This window comes from Ranitomeya variabilis, chromosome 6, assembly GCF_051348905.1.
Source record: "Ranitomeya variabilis isolate aRanVar5 chromosome 6, aRanVar5.hap1, whole genome shotgun sequence".
Taxonomy (NCBI): Eukaryota; Metazoa; Chordata; class Amphibia; order Anura; family Dendrobatidae; genus Ranitomeya; species Ranitomeya variabilis.
In genome coordinates, this window is record NC_135237.1 from 123,350,010 (window position 1) to 123,369,564 (window position 19,555).

A 19,555-nucleotide genomic window follows, 5' to 3' on the forward strand; every position below is an offset into this window, starting at 1 on the left:
GTCACGGCTTGTGATTGGTCGCGTGGCGGTCACATGGGCGGCCGCGACCAATCACAAGCCATGACGTCATCTAAGGCCCTAAATTCCTAGAATTTAGGACCTGAGAGATGACGTCACGGCTTCTGATTGGTCGCGTGGTGGTCACATGAGCGGCACGCGACCAATCAGAAGCCATGACGTCATGGAAGGTACTGAACGCGCTCATTTTAAACAAAGCAGGCTGCCGGTTACCAGCGGTGATGTCCAGGCTGCGTCGGAGAGGTGAGTATATCAATATTTTTTATTTTAATTCTTCATTTTACACATTAATATGGATCCCAGGGCCTGAAGGGGAGTTTCCTCTCCTTCAGACCCTGGGAACCATCAGGGATACCTTCCGATACTTGAGTCCCATTGACTTGTATTGGTATCGGGTATCGGTATCGGATTAGATCCGATACTTTGCCGGTATCGGCCGATACTTTCCGATACCGATACTTTCAATTATCGGACGGTATCGCTCAACACTAATGACCACAGGAGGGAGTCCGATAAATGGAATTCACAACAACCATGTAGGCGGAAGATGTGCTTTATGAACAACGCTGCCAAGGCCCATGCCCGAAGGTAACTGTGGAAGCGGCACCAAATGCACCATTTTGGAAAAATGATCAGTGATAACCCAAATGATGGTACAGCCCCGAGACTTGGGCAAACCCACCACAAAGTCCATCCCGACCATCTCCCAGGGCCTGTCTGCCACCGGCAATGGATAGAGTAACCCAGCTGGCCATTGTCGAGGAGATTTATTTTTGGCGCAGGAGACACATGCCTGAATATAATCCCTGACATCACGGACCATATGTGGCTACCAGTACATCCTCGCCAACAGCTCAGATGTCCTTTTTGTCCCAAAATGTCCACCCACCCTGGACGAATGAGCCCACGAGAACCTCCGGTCGCAAACTAATGGGTACAAAAGTCTTGCCCGGATGCACAGACTCTAGTGAAACTGGAGCTACGGTTCTCAGACTCTCAGTGGGGACAATAAGCCAAGGCTCCTCTTCCTCCTCCACAGATGACACAACGGAGCGAGAGAGAGCGTCGGCACAAATGTTCTTCTCCCCCGAAAGAAAATGGAGGGTGAAATGGAACTGGGAGAAGAACAAGGACCATCTAGCCTGGCGAGAATTTAACCTCTGGGCTGTCTGCAGGTACATCAAATTTTTATGGTCTGTGAAGACTTGGAAAGGAAAACGAGCTCCCTCCAAGAGATGTCTCCACTCCGAGAAAGCCAACTTCATGGCCAGCAACTCCCTGTCCCCGATGGAATAATTCCTCTCTGCTGGTGAGAAGGTCTTAGAAAAGAAGAAGCAAGGATGCTTCCGACCCTGAGCATCTTTTTGGAAGAGGACTGCTCCAGCACCAACAGATGAGGCATCCACCTCCATGATAAATGTTTTGTCTACATCGGGGCAATGTAGGATGGGAGCGCTAGCGAAGTGTTACTTTATAGAATTAAAGGCCTTGGAGACCTCCTCAGACCACAATTTGGGATTTGCTCCCTTCTTGGTAAGGGCAACCAAGGGAGCTACCAAAGTTGAGAAGTGTGGAATGAACTGTCGATAGTAGTTAATGAACCCCATAAAGCGCTGCACCACTTTAAGAGAATGGGGTTCCTGCCAGTCCATCACAGCCTGTAGCTTGGCAGGATCCATAGCCAAACCCTGGGCAGAGATGATATAACCAAGAAATGGCAAGGACTCCTGCTCAAACACACACTTCTCCAACTTGGCGTAGAGGGAGTTTGCCTGTAAGAGGTCAAAGACTTTGCGAACATCTCTCCGATGGGTGTCAATATCTGGAGAGTAGATGAGAATATCATCCAGATAGACTACGACCGAGGTGGTGAGCATATCCCAGAAGATGTCGTTCACAAAGTCTTGGAAAATGGCTGGGGCATTACAGAACCCGAAGGGCATCACCAGATACTCATAGTGCCCATTCATGGTGTTAAAATCCGTCTTCCATTCGTCCCCCTCACGGATGCGAATCAGGTTGTAAGCACCCCGCAGATCTAATTTTGTAAATACCCTTGCTCCCCGTAGCCTATCAAAAAGCTCAGATATCAGGGGTAATGGGTATTTGTTATTAACAGTGATGGCGTTAAGACCCCTGTAATCTATACATGGACGCAGTTCTCCATTCTTCTTCTGAACAAAGAAGAACCCAGCCCCAGCAGGCGACACTGACTTCCTGATGAACCCTCTTGCCAGATTCTCTTGGATGTAATGAGACATAGCCTCCATCTCCGGGAGAGATAATTGATAAACTCGACCCCAGGGAGGCTCACCACCAGGCAAGAGGTCAATAGGACAGTCATAGGGGCGGTGAGGCGGAAGGGTCTCCGCCGCCTTTCTGGAGAACACGTCCGCATGAGACCAGTATTGCTTGGGGAGAGAGGATAGATCTGCGGGTACCTCTGTAGTAGCAACCTGAATGCACTCCCTTTGACACCTACCCTCACAAGACTCACCCCATCCCAAAATTCTGCCTGAGGACCACTCGATATGTGGAGAGTGGTACAATAACCATGGTATTCCCAACAGGACCTCATCAATTCCCTCAGGTATGACGAGCAGAGATATTGTCTCCTGATGGGATGGCGACATGGACAGAGTAAAAGGAATGGTCTGGTGAGTTATCTGTGAGGGCAGTGTCGACCCATTCACCACTCGTACTGTAACTGGTTGCGCTAGCATAGCCAGTGGTATTGTGTGACGTTGGGCGAAGGCGGAAGACATAAAATTGCCCTCCGCCCCACAATCCACGCAGAGCTCTACTGAGTGGGAAGATGAGCCAATAGTAATTGTCCCCTTAAAGGACAATTTTGAGGCAAACGTCGCCGTATCTAGTGTACCTCCACCAACTACCACTAGAGGCTGACGTCTCCTCGACCGCTGGGAACATCTGGTGGCAAGATGTCCAGACTGCTGGCAAACATGACAGACCTTGGGTGCCCAAGCGGTCCGGGACTTAGAACCCGCTCTAGACACCTCCCTGGACTCATGTGACTCAGGAACCTGGACCGGAGATTCCAGAGGTTTGGCGAAGGTGGGAACCAGCCTAAACCTCTGCCTACACTGGGCTCGCTCTAACCTCCGCTCGTTAAAACGGAGGTCAATACGGGTAGAGACAGTTATTAACTCCTCCAGTGTGGCTGGAATCTCCCTAGTGGCCAGAGTGTCCTTAACGTGATCAGCCAGCCCCCTCCAAAATATGGGGATAAGGGCTTTATCCGACCACTCCAGCTCTGAAGCTAAAGTTCGGAAACGGATAGTAAATTGGCTGACCAAGGACTCACCCTGAGTTAATGCCTGCTGTTGGAGCGCCATATCATGGGTGACTTGAGGTCCTAGGAAGACCTATTTCAGAGTACTCCGAAACAACGGAGCACTCTGCACCACACGATCGTCATGCTCCCACAGTGGCGTAGCCCATTCCAATGCCCTGTCCGACAAGAGGGACACAATAAATCCCACCTTAGCCCGCTCTGTGGGAAAACGTGCAGCCAGTAGCTCGAGGTGAATAGAGCACTGACTCATGAATCCCCTACAAGATCTGCTTTCTCCAGAACATTTTTCTGGCAGCGGGAGGCGCAAAAATGTCAGAACAGGGTGGCAGTGGACAAGGTTGCTGCAGCCACGCTAGCAGCCTGTACAGCAACTGTGGAAATATCCACAGATGAGGTTGAGTTCTCGAGAGCCGCCAACCTACCCTCCAGCTGCTGGATATACCGCAAAGATTGCTGTATGTCCGCCATTTACTAGCCAGACCCTGGCGCTAGTATTATGTTAGGGCTAGCGGAATGCACCAAATGAAAATATAGATTTTATTATGATAGATAGTTCGCAGCCCAGGGTCTACCATGCAGGAGAACCTGCTGCTAGCAAATAGCGGAACTAAATGGTGGTGTTAGCTAACTCTGTTACTTCACAGAGCAGCCGTGAACTCAAAGCACTGCGCCCTGTTAGACTCCACAGAGGCACAGGCTAACTGCCTAAACAAGAGCAGTCAGTGGTCATGCATGCACACGAAACTCCTCGCCGGAGGTGCCAGCATTCTAGGGGCTTATTTCAGCCGGGTCCCTGAACACACTTATTCAAGACCACACTGGCGCAAAGTACATAAATAAAGAGCAATACTAGCGCATAGCCGTGTGGCCATGTGAGCCTTAAATAGTTGCAGCACGTACAGGACCTTCCTGGAAGGACCAATGAGAGGCTGCCACAGAGTGTGAGCACCTACAGGACCTTAGCTGCAGTGTCTGATCATGTGACCCTCGATCTCCACTGAGAGATCTTGCTCTGGGCATGCTCAGAAGGAGAAAAGCAGGACTTAGTCCCAGAAGCGTCTGCTTGCCGCTGCCCAGCACTGACTTCAATGGCAGAAGCAGGAAAAGCAGCAGTAACTCTCTGTACAGAGTCAGACTGAGCGAGACGCTGGGACCAACGTCTCCGCTGAGCAGACTCCACTGCAGCAGGAGAAGAATGGGAGACTGCAACGGAGATGGCCTGAGATTCCCCCTGTGCAGAGATGGGAACTCGACCCCTAACATATATATATATATATATATATACAGTACAGACCAAAAGTTTGGACACACCTTCTCTTTTAAAGATTTTCATGACTATGACAATTGCAAATTCACACTGAAGGCATCAAAACTATGAAATTACACGTGTGGAATTACATACTTAACAAAAAACTGTGAAACAACTGAAAATATGTATTGTATTCTAGGTTCTTCAAAGTAGCCACCTTTTGCTTTGATGACTGCTTTGCACACTCTTGGCATTCTCTTGATGAGCTTCAAGAGGTAGTCACCGGGAATGGTCTTCCAACAATCTTGAAGGAGTTCCCAGAGATGCTTAGCACTTGTTGGCCCTTTTGCCTTCACTCTGCAGTCCAGCTCACCCCAAACCATCTCGATTGGGTTCAGGTCTGGTGACTGTGGAGGCCAGGTCATCTGGCGTAGCACCCCATCACTCTCCTTCTTGGTCAAATAACCCTTACACAGCCTGGAGGTGTGTTTGGGGTCATTGTTCTTTACACAGCCTGGAGGTGTGTTTGGGGTCATTGTTCTGTTAAAAAATAAATGATGGTCCAACTAAACGCAAACCGGATGGAATAGCATGCCGCTGCAAGATACTGTGGTAGCCATGCTGGTTCAGTATGCCTTCAATTTTGCATAAATCCTCAACAATGCTTCACGGTGGGAACCAGGCATGTAGAGTCCATTCGTTCACCTTTTCTGCGTCGCACAAAGACACGGTGGTTGGAACCAAAGATCTCAAATTTGGACTCATCAGACCAAAACACAGATTTCCACTGGTCTAATGTCCATTCCTTGTGTTCTTTAGCCCAAACAAGTCTCTTCTGTTTGTTGCCTGTCCTTAGCAGTGGTTTCCTAGCAGCTATTTTACCATGAAGGCCTGCTGCACAAAGTCTCCTCTTAACAGTTGTTGTAGAGATGTGTCTGCTGCTAGAACTCTGTTTGGCATTGACCTAGTCTCTAATCTGAGCTGCTGTTAACCTGCGATTTCTGAGGCTGGTGACTCGGATAAACTTATCCTCAGAAGCAGAGGTGACTCTTGGTCTTCCTTTCCTGGGGCGGTCCTCATGTGAGCCAGTTTCTTTGTAGCGCTTGATGGTTTTTGCCGCTGCACTTGGGGACACTTTCAAAGTTTGCCGAATTTTTCGGACTGAATGACCTTAATTTCTTAAAGTAATGATGGCCACTCATTTTTACTTACTTAGCTGCTTTATTCTTGGCCATAATACAAATTCTGTCTATTTATTAGGACTATCAGCTGTGTAGCCACCAGATTTCTGCACAACACAACTGATGGTCCCAACCCCATTTATAAGGCAAGCAATCCCACTTATTAAGCCTGACAGGGCACACCTGTGAAGTGAAAACCATTTCGGGTGACTACCTCTCGAAGCTCATCAAGAGAATTCCAAGAGTGTGCAAAGTAGTCATCAAAGCAAAAGGTGGCTTCTTTGAAGAACCTAGAATATAAGACATATTTTCAGTTGTTTCACACTTTTTTGTTAAGTATATAATTCCACATGTGTTGATCCATAGTTTTGATGCCTTCAGTGTGAATGAACAATTTTCATAGTCATGAAAATACAGAAAAATCTTTAAATGAGAAGGTGTGTCCAAACTTTTGGTCTGTACTGTGTATATATACTTATGTAATATTTTTGTTTTCTTTACTAGTTATAGGTGACAGATGATAAAGTGAGTAAACTGAGCAGTGGACAATGATCAGGACAACACAATAAAAATGCATTTCACAAAGCCAGAGTCATGCATGCTGTATTTAGCTAGAAAGTATCAAACATTCACTTTTGCAGCTTATTAAAGCTAATTATGATTTGTAAAAGAAAAATGGCTTTCACTGGAATAGAAAGGTACATTCATATTGTTGGATTTTACTCTCTTTGAAAACAAGGAGAAAAAAACTTTAAGAAGCAATGTACATACAAAGTGTTGAATATAGCAGATATCTGACATAGAAATGTCAATGTTAATGTTCTACTATTTAGGAAAGTATCCTGGAAATTGCTTTTGCATCCTACAAATCATTACCTGCTTTCATTTTGAATTTAATGGCATATAATGAAATCTAATGACAGTACCTTGAAAACATTTTCTACATGGCTTGAATCAGTTTTTTCTGTGTTCACAGCATTTAGTAATTTATTCCATAGTATTCAACCAGCAGAATTGAAGTAAATCACCTCTAGATGTAGCAGAGTTAATATTTCATTTCTCTCTTCACAACATCTTTATGACTCATTGAGTTAAACAGGTTGTGTTGGTTTCCCCAATGATTAGCTAATAGCATGGATCATGTCCTTGACAAGTCCAATTTGTCCTACAAAGGCTATCTTTGTACTGAATGGCTGAGCCAGGTTGCCTTGCTTTCTACATGGTATATTATAGAGGTGTATGCTCATGTAAATCCCTAGGTCAATGCCAGGAGTGATCACTGAGAGTAAAAGCCCCCTCTATCTGCCTTCCTGTTTCATTAGACACCACTTGCATGTACACATTTATATGCATATTTACCGTATTTTCTGGTGTATAAGACGATTGGGCGTATAAGAAGACCCCCAACTTTTCCATATAAAATATGGAATTTGGGATATACCCGCCGTATAAGACGGGGGTCATCTTATACGCCAAGTCATCTTATAGGGCGTGTGGTTCCCAGGGTCTGGAGGAGAGGAGACTCTCCTTCAGGCCCTGGGATCCATATTAATTTAAAAAATAAAGAATAAAAATAAAAAATATGGATATACTCATCTTAGGAACGGAGGCAGACGCTTGCACCGCTGAGGTCCAGGGTCCGTCGGAGGGGTGAGTATATCCATATTTTTTATTTTTATTCTTTATTTTTTACATGAATATGGATCCCAGGGCCTGAAGGAGAGTCTCCTCTCCTTCAGACCCTGGGAACCATCCAGGATCGCTCTGTGCACCTGTACCCGGCATATAAGACGACCCCCGACTTTTGGGACAATTTTTAGGGGTTAAAAAGTCATCTTATATGCCGGAAAATATGGTACATTATGCACGTGCAGTCATGGCAAAAAGTATTGGCACCTTTGACATTGTTCCAGAAAGTGAAGCATTTCTCCCAGAAAATTATTGCAAATACACATGTTTTGTATTTCACATGTTTTATTTCCTATGTGTGTATAGAAAAAACACAAAAAAAAACAAAGGAAAAAAGGCAAATTGGACATAATTTCACACAAATCCCCCACAATAGGCCAAACAAAAATGTTACCTTTCCAAAAATGTGATAAAGATAAAAAAAATGTGAGAAGTTGACTTAATATTTGCATTGTTGTCTGTGTGTGCCACGCTTTAGCATGAAGAACAGAAAGAGAAGAAGAGAACTTTCTGATGACTTCAGAGCAGGACTTCCAAAATTGTTTAAAAATATCAACAATCTCAAGTTTACAAGTAGAGATGAGTGAATATGTTCGGATTATGTCGCCGAATATGAATTTGTCATATTTGTGCCATATTGCTACCCTATTTGTGCCGAATTTATGTTTGATGAATAGTTCCAAACATATTCAGTCATTTCTACTACCACTGACTCCAATGAGGTTCGGCTGTGTTCGTCGAATATTGCAAAAACAATATTTGCCACTGATTATAAACGGAAACGAATTTTGAAAAATGTGTTCAACTCTAGCTACAAGGCCACTTGCAGAAATCTTGATGTTCCTTTGTTCATCGTGTGCTACATAATCAAGAACTTGACACCCATAGTACTGTAGCTAATCTCCCTGGATGTGAACGATAGCTGAAAGGTTCAAAAGTAGGATAGTCTGGATGGTAGATAAGCCGCCACAATCCAATTCCAAAGAAATTCTAGCTGTCCTAAAGTCTCAGGGTACATCAGTGTCAGTGCAAACTATCCATCAACATTTGAATGAAATGAAATGTTATAGCAGGAGACCCAGGAGGACCCCACTGCTGACACAGAGAAGTAAAAATGCCAGACTGCAGTTTGCTAAGATGTATGCGAGTAAGCCAAAATCCTTCTGGGAAAGAGTCTTGTGGACATATGAGATCAAGATGAAGTTTTTTGGTAAAGCACATCATTTTATTGTTTACCAAAAACAGAATGGGGCCTACTCAGAGAAAAAAACAGTACCTACAGCCAAATATGGGGGAGGTTCAATGATGTTTTGAGGGTGGTTTGCTGCCTCTTGAATTGGGTACCTTGACTATTTTCAAGTCATCATGAAATCTGAAGATTACCAAAAGATTTTGGGTTGTAATGTAGTGCCTAGTGTCAGAAAGCTGGGTTTACCTCCTTGGTTCTGGGTCTTCCAGCAGGACAATAACCCCAATCATACTTCAAGAAGCACTCAGAAATGGATTGAAACAAAGCACTGGAGAGTTCTGAAGTGACCAGCAATGAGTCTGGATCTCAATCCTATTGAACACCTGTGAACAGATCTTAAAATTGCTGTTATAAGAGGGCACCCTTTAAATGTGAAAGACTTCAAGCAGTTCACAAAAGTAAAGTGGTCCAAAATTCCAGTTGAGAGGTGTAAGAAGCTTGTTGGTGGTTATAGGAAGTGATTGATTGCAGTTATTTATTACAAAGGGTGGGCAACCAAATATTAAGACGAGAGGGCCAACAATTTTGTCCAACCCATTTTAGGGCTTTATGTGAAATTATGCCCAGTCTGCATTTTTTCCTCAGTTTTTCTGTATTGTTTCAATACACACAAAGGAAATAAACATGTGTAGAACAAAACATGTGTAATCACAATACTTTTGGCCATGACTGTATGTGGATATGTATGTACTCTGTGTATACAAATGTTTATGCTCTGTGTATACATATGAGTGTATGTATGTACTCCATGTATACATGTGCATGTGTAAATGCATGTGGTCTGTGTACACATGTGTGTATACTGTTTTAAGTGCTACATGTGTACATATATATATATGCAGTATGTGTATGTAACACATGGTGCGTATATGTGTTTGCAACATGCAGTATGTGTATTATATATTGACTTGTGTGCTTCTTTTATGTGTCACATATAGCGTGTCTGTTTGGGAATTATCCACATTTATAAATACCAGCAGCGTTGAAGGGTGTTCATAGATGTAAACATGTCAGCAATCAAGCAAAAAACAAGCAAAATGATACTCATTCATAGGGTGATTGCATTGTTTATGCCCTACCAAAAATATTTTTCTCAGCAGCACATCGTCTGATGTAAATAGGAGTTGTGCTGCTGATAACATATGTATGAAGACTGAATAATCCATTGGTGTACGTCCTGTACCCATAATTCTTTGTCAGACTTTAACATCTCCATTGCTTTTCCCCTCTCACCATTTTCCACTCACCTTTTATCGCAAACCTCCTTCTTCTGCCTTTCACAGCTTTCTAACTCTCCTACGCATGAAGACGGAAAATCCCTCGACCTGGTCTTGTCTCGGCTTTGCTCAGTGTATGATTTTACCAACTCCTTACTCCAGCTCTCTGACCATAACTTTCCTTTATTCTGCATCAAGAACTGTCATCCTACTCAGGACAACCCCACTTTCCACACTTATAGAAACATATGGGTTATTAACACTCAGAAACCTATGAAGATTTTGCAGTCATCATTGGCCCCAATCGTCTCCCTCTCATGTCCTGACTCTGCACTGAAACATTATAATGAAACACTGCAATGTGCCCTGGATGAAGCTGCACCTCATAAACATAGAACAACTCAGCACAGATGGAGAAAACCCTGGCACACGCTGCAAACATGTTTTCTACAGCGGTGCTCCAGGTGCGCCGAACATCTGTGGAGAAAATCCAATCTGCCTGAAGATTTCATTCATTATAAGTTTATACTTAAAACATTCAACTCTGCCCTTCACCTCTACAAATAAACCAATTTCAACACCCTTATCACCTCACTATCCAATAATCCTAAATTTCTCTTTGACACTTTTCATTTTTCATGCCTCCTGGAACCTACATGTCCACATGTCACTTAAACACACTGTGGAGGGTGTAATAAAGGACTGAACATTTGCTTTCAATTTGGTGAGTGCCACTGTTCTTCTTCTTTTCATTGATCTTGGATGTACATGAATTTTCCCACCAGCTGTAGCACTTTCCACTGATTTAATTTGGCTGTGATATTTCCGTAAATAAGGGGGACACACATCTGCAACTGTGATCGGAGTTTTTGCTTTGGTGCGTTTCTGCTGCTCCTCTATGTTTGCATATATATAGAGAGAGACAGAGAGAGAGAGAGAGAGAGAGAGAGAGATTCAGTATATATATATATATATATATATATATATATATATATATATATATATATAGTACAGACCAAAAGTTTGGACACATCTTCTCATTTTAAGATTTTTCTGTATTTTCATGAAAATTGTAAATTCACACTGAAGGCATCAAAACTATGAATTAACACATGTGGAATTATATACTTAACAAAAAAGTGTGAAACAACTGAAATTATGTGTTATATTCTAGGTTCTTCAAAGTAGCCACCTTTTGCTTTGATGACTGCTTTGCACACTCTTGGCATTCTCTTGATGTTTTGGTCACTTTTGAATGTTGGTTGTGCTTTCACACTCGTGGTAGCATGAGACAGACTCTACAACCCACACAAGTGGCTCAGGAAGTGCAGCTCATCCAGGATGGCACATCAATGCGAGCTGTGGCAAGAAGGTTTGCTGTGTCTGTCTGTCCAGAGGCTGGAGGTGCTACTTCAGCCTTTGTGCAAGGAGGAACAGGAGGAGCACTGCCAGAGCCCTGCAAAATGATCTTCAGCAGGCCACAAATGGGCATGTATCTGCACAAACGGTTAGAAACCGCCTCCATGAAGATGGTCTGAGTGCCCGACGTCCACAGATTGAGGTTGGGCTCGCAGCCCAACACCATGCAGGATGCTTGGCATTTGCCACAGAACACCAGGATTGGCAAATTTGCCACTGGCGCCTTGTGCTCTTCACAAATGAAAGCAGGTTCACACTGAGCACATGTGACAGATGTGACAGAGTCTGGAGATGCTGTGGAGAGCGATCAGCTGCCTGCAACATCCTGCAGCATGACCGGTTTGGTAGTGGGTCAGTAATGGTGTGGGGCCGCACAGCCCTCCATGTGCTCACCAGAGGTAGCCTGACTGCCATTAGGTACCAAGATGAGATCCTCAGACCCCTTGTGAGACCATATGCTGGTGCGGTTGGCCCTGGGTTACTCCTAATGCCGGACAATGCCAGACCTCATGTGGCTGGAGTGTGTCAGCAGTTCCTGCAAGATGAAGACATTGAAGATATGGACTGGCCGCCCATTCCCCAGACCTGAATCCGATTGAACACATCAGAGATATCATGTCTCGCACCATCCACCAACATCACGTTGCACCACAGACTGTCCAGGAGTTGGTGGATGCTTTAGTCAATGTCTGGGAGGAGATACCTCAGGAGACCATCCACCGCCTCATCAGGAGCATGCCTAATGCGTTGTAGGGAGGTCATACAGGCACGTGGAGGCCACACACACTTCTGAGCATCATTTCCTTGTCTTGTGGCATTTCCACTGAAGTTGGATCAGCCTGTAACTTCATTTTTCACTTTGATTTTGAGCATCATTCCATCTCCAGACCTCCGTGGAATATTAGTTGTGATTTGTGTTGATAATTTTTAGGTTTTATTGTTCTTAACACATTCCACTATGTAGTGAATTAAGATTTACAACTGGAATATTTAATTCAGTGATGACTAGGATGTGTGATTTTAGTGTTCCCTTTATTTTTTTGAGCAGTGTATATACTGTATATGTAGTATCAAACCCGAGGTTTAGTAATAACAGGTGTCAGCCAGATGCCCTCATTAATAAAATGGTATATAAAGAGTTAAATAAAGACACACACTCACCGGCCTATGTAGTATGTAGGAGCAGTAATATAATTAACCTACATATGCTGCAACAAAACAGCAACTATCAGAAATCTGCGTGAAATGCAATATCTGTTTATTTTTCAAAAAATTTTCAAAATAAATTGCGTGAGCTCCTGCATAATTTTCATTACCAGCAGAGGGAAAGCTGACAGCTGAGGGCTGATTTTAATATTCTGGGAAGAAGCCAATAGCCAAAGGTTCCCAGGCTACTAATAACAGCTCACAGCTGTTTGCTTAGCCTTTATTGGCTAGTTTACAGGGGAACGGCAGAAAAAAATTGACATGGAGTTCCCCTATAAAATCGAACCAGCAAAGCAAGGCAGAAAGCTGCATGCTGATATTAGTAGCCTGGGAAGGTGCCATGGATATTGGCATCCCCCAGGCTAAAAACATGAGCTCTCAGCCACCCCAGAAATGGTGTATCTTATAGAAGTGCCAATTCTGTCCCTTAGCCTCACTCTTCCCACTTGCCCTGTAGGGGTGGCAAGTGGGGTTCATATTTGTGGGGTTGATGTCACCTTTGTTTTGTCAGATGACATCAAGCTCACAGGTTAGTAATGGAGAGGCATCTATAAGACACATATCCATTACTAATCCTATAATTTCATGGTAAATACAGACACAGCCAGAATAAAGTCCTTTATTTGAAATAATCACACAGACTCCATTATTAAATCTTAATTCACCATACTTACTGAATGCCTAATCCCCAACACCCTCGTCTCCTGCAACAAAAATAAAATAATAAACAAACATATAATACTATCCTGTCCGATGTAGTCCATTCAATATCTAGTGTCCCACGGCAATTTCAAGTGTAGAACAGTCACATCGGGTGACCACTCCACCTGGCCTCCGGCGATACACTGACAGAAGGTAACGCTCCCACAGTTTATCACTGTGCTGCCATGAGAGTTCATCTGAGTTCATAAGTTCCGTGCTCTCACTTACGGCACCGCTGTGTGATAACTTTCCCATTAACCCCTTAAGCCCTGAGGGTGGTTTGCAAGTTAATGACCAGGCCAATTTTTACAATTCTAACCACTGTCCATTTATGAGGTTATAACTCTGGAACGTTTCAAAGGATCCTGGCGATTCTGACATTGTTTTCTCAAGACATATTGTACTTCATGATAGTGGTAAAACTTCTTTGATATTACCTGCGTTTATTTGTGAAAAAAATGGAAATTTGGCGAAAATTTCGCAATTTTCCAACTTTGAATTTTTATGCCCTTAAATCACAATGATAATATAATATAATATTTTTTCACAAAAGTGAAATTTTCACCCCCAACTTTTTATTTTCCCAAGGTTACAAGAAGAAATTGTACCCCAAATGTTGTTGTGCAATTTGTCTTGAGTATGCTGATACCCCATATGTGGGGATAAAACACTGTTTGGGTGCATGGCACAGCTCCGAAGGGAAGGAGTGCCATTTGACTATTCAATGCAAAATTGGCTGGAATTGAGATGGGGCGCCATGTTGCGTTGGGGAGCCCCTGATGTGCCCAAACATTGAAACCCCCCACAAGTGACACCATTTCGGAAAGTAGACCCCCTAAGGAACTTATCTAGATGTGTGGTAAGCACTTTGACACACCAAATGCTTCACAGAAGTTTATAATGTAGAGCTGTAAAAATAAAACATAATATTTTTTCACAAAAATGAATTTTCGCCTCCAATTTTTTATTTTCCCAAGGGAACCAGAAGAAATTGTACACCAAAAGTTGTTGAGCAATTTGTCACGAGTACGCTGATACCCCATATTAGGGGGTAAACCACTGTTTGTGTGCATGGCAGAGCTCGGAAGGGAAGGAGCGCCGTTTGACTTTTCAAAGCAAAATTGGCTGGAATTAAGATGGGATGCCATGCTGCATTTGGAGAGCTCCTGGTGTGCCTAAACATTGAAACCCCCCACAAGTGACACCATTTTGGAAAGTAGACTCCCTAAGGATCTTATCTAGATGTGTTGTGAGAGCTTTGAATCCCCAAGTGTTTCACTACAGTTTATGACGCAGAGTCGTGAAAATAAAAATTATTTTTTTTCCACAAAAATTATTTTTTAGCCCCCAGTTTTGTATTTTTCCAAGGGTAACAGGAAAAATTGTACCCCAAGCATTGTTGTGCATTTCGTCCTGAGTACGCTGATACCCCACATCTGGGGGGTAACCACCGTTTGGGTGCATGGCAGAGCTTGGAAGGGAAGAAGCGCCATTTGGAATGCAGACTTAGATGGAATGGTCTGCAGGCGTCACATTGCGTTTGCAGAGCCCCTAATGTACCCAAACAGTAGAAACCCCCCACAAGTGACCCCATATTGGAAAATAAAACCCCCAAGAAACTTATAATAATAATCTTTATTTTTATATAGCGCTAACATATTCCGCAGCGCTTTACAGGTTGCACACATTATCGTCGCTGTCCCTGTTGGGGCTCACAATCTAAATTCCTTATCAGTATGTCTTTGGAATCTGGGAGGAAACCAGAGTGCCCGGAGGAGACCCACACAAACACAGAGAGAACATACAAACTCTTTGCAGATGTTGTCCTTAGTGGGGCTTGAACCCTGGACTCCAGTGCTGCAAGGCTGCTGTGCTAACCACTGAGCCACCATGCTGCCCAATCTAGATGTGTTGTGAGAACTTTGAATCCCAAAATGTTTCACTACAGTTAATAACGCAGAGCCGTGAAAATAAAAAAAAATCATTTTTTTCCACAAAAATTATATTTAACACCCAGTTTTGTATTTTCCCAAGGGTAACTGGAGAAATTGGTCCCCAAAAGTTGTTGTCCAATTTGTCCTGAGTATGGTGATACCCCATATGTGGGGAGGAACCACCGTTTGGGTGCATGGCAGAGCTCGGAAGGGAAGAAGCGCCATTTGGAATGCAGACTTAGATGGATTGGTCTGAAGGCGTCACGTTGCATTTGCAGAGCCCTTGATGTACCTAAATAGTAGTAACCCCCCACAAGTGACCCCGTATTGGAACGTAGACCCCCAAGGAACTTATCTAGATATGTTGTGAGAACTTTGAACCCCAAGTATTTCACTACAGTTTATATTGCAGAGCCGTGAAAATAAAAAATCATTTTTTCCTACAAAAATGTTTTTTTAGCCCCCCAAATTTTTATCTTCCCAAGGGGAACAAGAGAAATTGTACCCCAAACATTGTTGTCCAATTTGTCCTGAGTACGCTGATACCCCATATGTGGGGGGAACCACTGTTTGGGCGCATGGCAGAGCTCGGAAGGGAAGGAGTGCCACTTGGAATGCTGACTTAGATGGATTGGTCTGAAGGCGTCACGTTGCATTTGCAGACACCCTGATGTACCTAAACAGTAGAAACCCCCCACAAGTGACCCCATATTGGAACCTAGATCCCCCAAGGAACTTATCTAGATGTGTTGTGAGAACTTTGAACCCCAAGTATTCCACTACAGTTTATAACGCAGAGCCGTGAAAATAAAAAATAATTTTTGTCCAACAAAACTGTTTTTTTAGCCCACCAAATTTTTATTTTCCCAAGGGTAGCAAGAGAAACTGGACCACAGAATTTGTTGTCCAATTTGTCCTGAGTACGCTTATACCCCATATGTTGGGGTAAACCCCTGCTTGGGTGCACGGGAGAGCTCGGAAGGGAAGGAGTACTGTTTTACTTTTTCAGCGCAGAATTGGCTGGAATTGAGATCAGACGCCATGTCGCGTTTGGGAGCCCCTGATGTGCCTAAACAATGGTAACCCCCAATTCTAACTGAAACCCTAACCCAAACACACCCCTAATCCCAACCACAATCCTAACCCCAACCCTAACCACACCCCTAACCCTGACACACCCCTAACCCTAATCCAAACCGTAAATGTAATCCAAACACTAACCCTAGCCCCAACCCTAACCCTAGCCCTAACCCTAACCCTAACCCTAGACTTAACCCAGCCCTAACCCTATCCCTAACCCTAGCCCTAGACCTAACCCTAACCCTAATCCTAGCCCTAGCCCTAACTCTAGCCCTAACCCTAACCCTAACCCTAACCCTAGCCCTAACCCTAATGGGAAAATGGAAATAAATACATTTTTATTTTTTTTTATTTTTCTCTAACTAAGGGGGTGATGAATGAGGGTTTGATTTATGTTTATAGCAGGTTTTTTGCGGATTTTTATGATTGGTAGCTGTCACACACTAAAAAATGCTTTTTATTGCAAAAAATATTTTTTTGCGTTACCACATTTTGAGAGCTATAATGTTTCCATATTTTGGTCCAGAGTCATGTGAGGTCTTTTTTTTTGCGGGACGAGTTGACGTTTTTATTGGTAACATTTTCGGGCATGTGACTTTTTTGATCGCTTTTCATTCCGATTTTTGTGAGGCAGTATGACCAAAAACCAGCTATTCATGAATTTCTTTTAGGGGGGCGCGTTTATACTGTTCCGCGTTTGGTAAAATGGATAAAGCAGTTTTATTCTTCGGGTCAGTACGATTACAGCGATACCTCATTTAGATTATTTTTTTATGTTTTCGCGCTTTTATACGATAAAAACTATTTTATAGAAAAAAGAATTATTTTTGCATCGCTTTTATTCTCAGGACTATAACTTATTTATTTTTTCACTGATGATGCTGTATGGCGGCTCGTTTTTTGTGTAACAAGATGAAGTTTTCAAGGGTACTATGGTTATTTATATCTGTCTTTTTGATCACGTGCTATTTCACTTTTTGTTCTGCGGTATGATAATAAAGGGTTGTTTTTTGCCTTGGTTTGTATTAATTTTTTTACGGTGTTCACTGAAGGGGTTAACTAGTGGGACAGTTGTTACAGATGCGGCGATACTAAATATGTGTACTTTTATTGTTTTTTTTATTTAGATAATGGAATGTATTTATTGGAACAATATATATATTTTTTTATTATTTAGGAATGTAAATGTATAATGTAATGCCCCCCCCCCAGGGGGGGCATCACATTATATTGACAGATCGCTGATCTGACTCTTTGCTGTGCACTGTGTCAGATCAGCGATCACACAGGCGTAGCAGGGAGGCTTACCAGCATTTGCTCTGAGCAGGCGCTGGTAAGCCACCTCCCTGCAAGACCCGGATGCAGCCCCGTGGCCATTTTGGATCCGGGCCTGCCGGGAGGAGGAGGAGGTAAGAGACCCTCGGGGCAATGGGCTCACATTGCGTTGCTCCGAGGGTCTCAGGGAAGCACGCAGGGAGCTCCTTCCCTGCGCGATGCTTCCCTATACCGCCGGAACACTGAGATCATGTTTGATCACAGTGTGCTGGGGGTTAACGTGCCGGGGTCAATCCGTGACCGCTCCTGGCACATAGTGCCGGATGTCAGCTGCAATAGTCAGCGGACATCCGGCCGTGATCGGCTGCGCTCCCCCCGTGAGTGCGACTGATCGCACTGGATGTACTATCCCCGTCACTGGGAATTAAGTCCCAGGTCACCTTAACGGTATAATACATCCAATGGGATTAAGGGGTTAAGCGGTGCCATGAGAGTACGGGAGCTGATCAGCTGATGAACTCCGGTGCACTCTCACGGTGGCTCAGTGATACACTGTGGGAGCAATTACCTTCTGTCAGTGTATCACCGGCGACCAGGTGAGATTGCCATGGAATACTCAGCATTAAATGGACTATGGTGGACAGGGAGTACATGTTGGTTTATTATTTTTGATTGTTTGCAGGAGACGTGGGCATCGGGGATTAGGGATTCGATGTATGTATTTTGTATGTGAATGTTCATGTTTTGATTTACAATTGAACACAGGCATCGGATGATGAGACTATTCTCCCATCATCGGCTCATGCTGTCTCTGTTATGTGTGACAAAAGACATAGCCGGATGGGAGTAGTAGTCCCATCAGATGACACCTGGGTACACATGTCGCATGGGTAAACACCCACACACAGACAGACACACACACAGACACACACACAGACAGACACATGCACATATTCTCCGCCCACACACTCTTCCTCCTTCTGACATAATTTGCCTTTGACAATTTGCAGCATTTTTGGCAGCAAATCTGCAGTAAATACGCAGCAAATCAGCAATTCTTTTTACACCTGCATTTTTGCTGTGGATTTGACTGACTCAATGGAAGTCAATGGGTGCAGAAACGCTGCAGAACCGCAAAAAGAATTAACATGCTGCAGAAAATAAAACACTGCAAATAAGGATGTAATTTTTTGCATCATGTGCACAACACTTCAGGAATGTCATTGATTAACATTGCTTAAGTAATCCATTGCATTTTTGGAGCATTTCCACGTGGGAAAAATGCTGCGGAAATGCTACAAATCTGCATTGTGTGCACATAGCCTAACTGAACTCTATGTTCTGCTAATAATATAATCTAAAACCTACATTTATAATCCAAACTTCACAGTCCCATTTCAAGAACTTTCTAAAGCTGTATTAGGCTACTTTCACACTAGCGTCGTGCACTGCACGTCGCTATGCGTCGTTTTGGAGAAAAAAAGCATCCTGCAAAAGTGCTTGCAGGATGCGTTTTTTCTCCATAGACTTTTATTAACGACGCAGTGTGACGCATTGCCACACGTCGTAACCGTCGTGCGACGGTTGCGTCGTGTTGCGTCGGAAAGTCGCCACCAAAAAACGTTGCTTGTAACGTTTTTTGGTGCGTCGTTCCCGTCCTTTCCAACCGCGCATGAGTGGCCGGAACTCCGCCCCCGCCTAACCGCACCTCACAATAGGGCAGCGTATGCGTTGAAAAACAGCATCTGCTGCCCCCATTGTGCGGCGCTTCCACAGCTAGCGTCGGTGCGCCGCCACGTCGCGTAGCGACATGCAGCGCACGACGCTAGTGTGAAAGTAGCCTTAGTCCTTTGTAATGTGACAATTATGTAAATTCCCAATGTCCACAGTTTTAGACATGACCTAAAAAACTTTATTTGCAATGACTATGTCAAAATGTTGTGCAACAAAATAATAAGTTAATTGTGCCATCATTTTTTGTCCAGGATGTAATTATTATCTCCTCTCCTTATAAGCACAC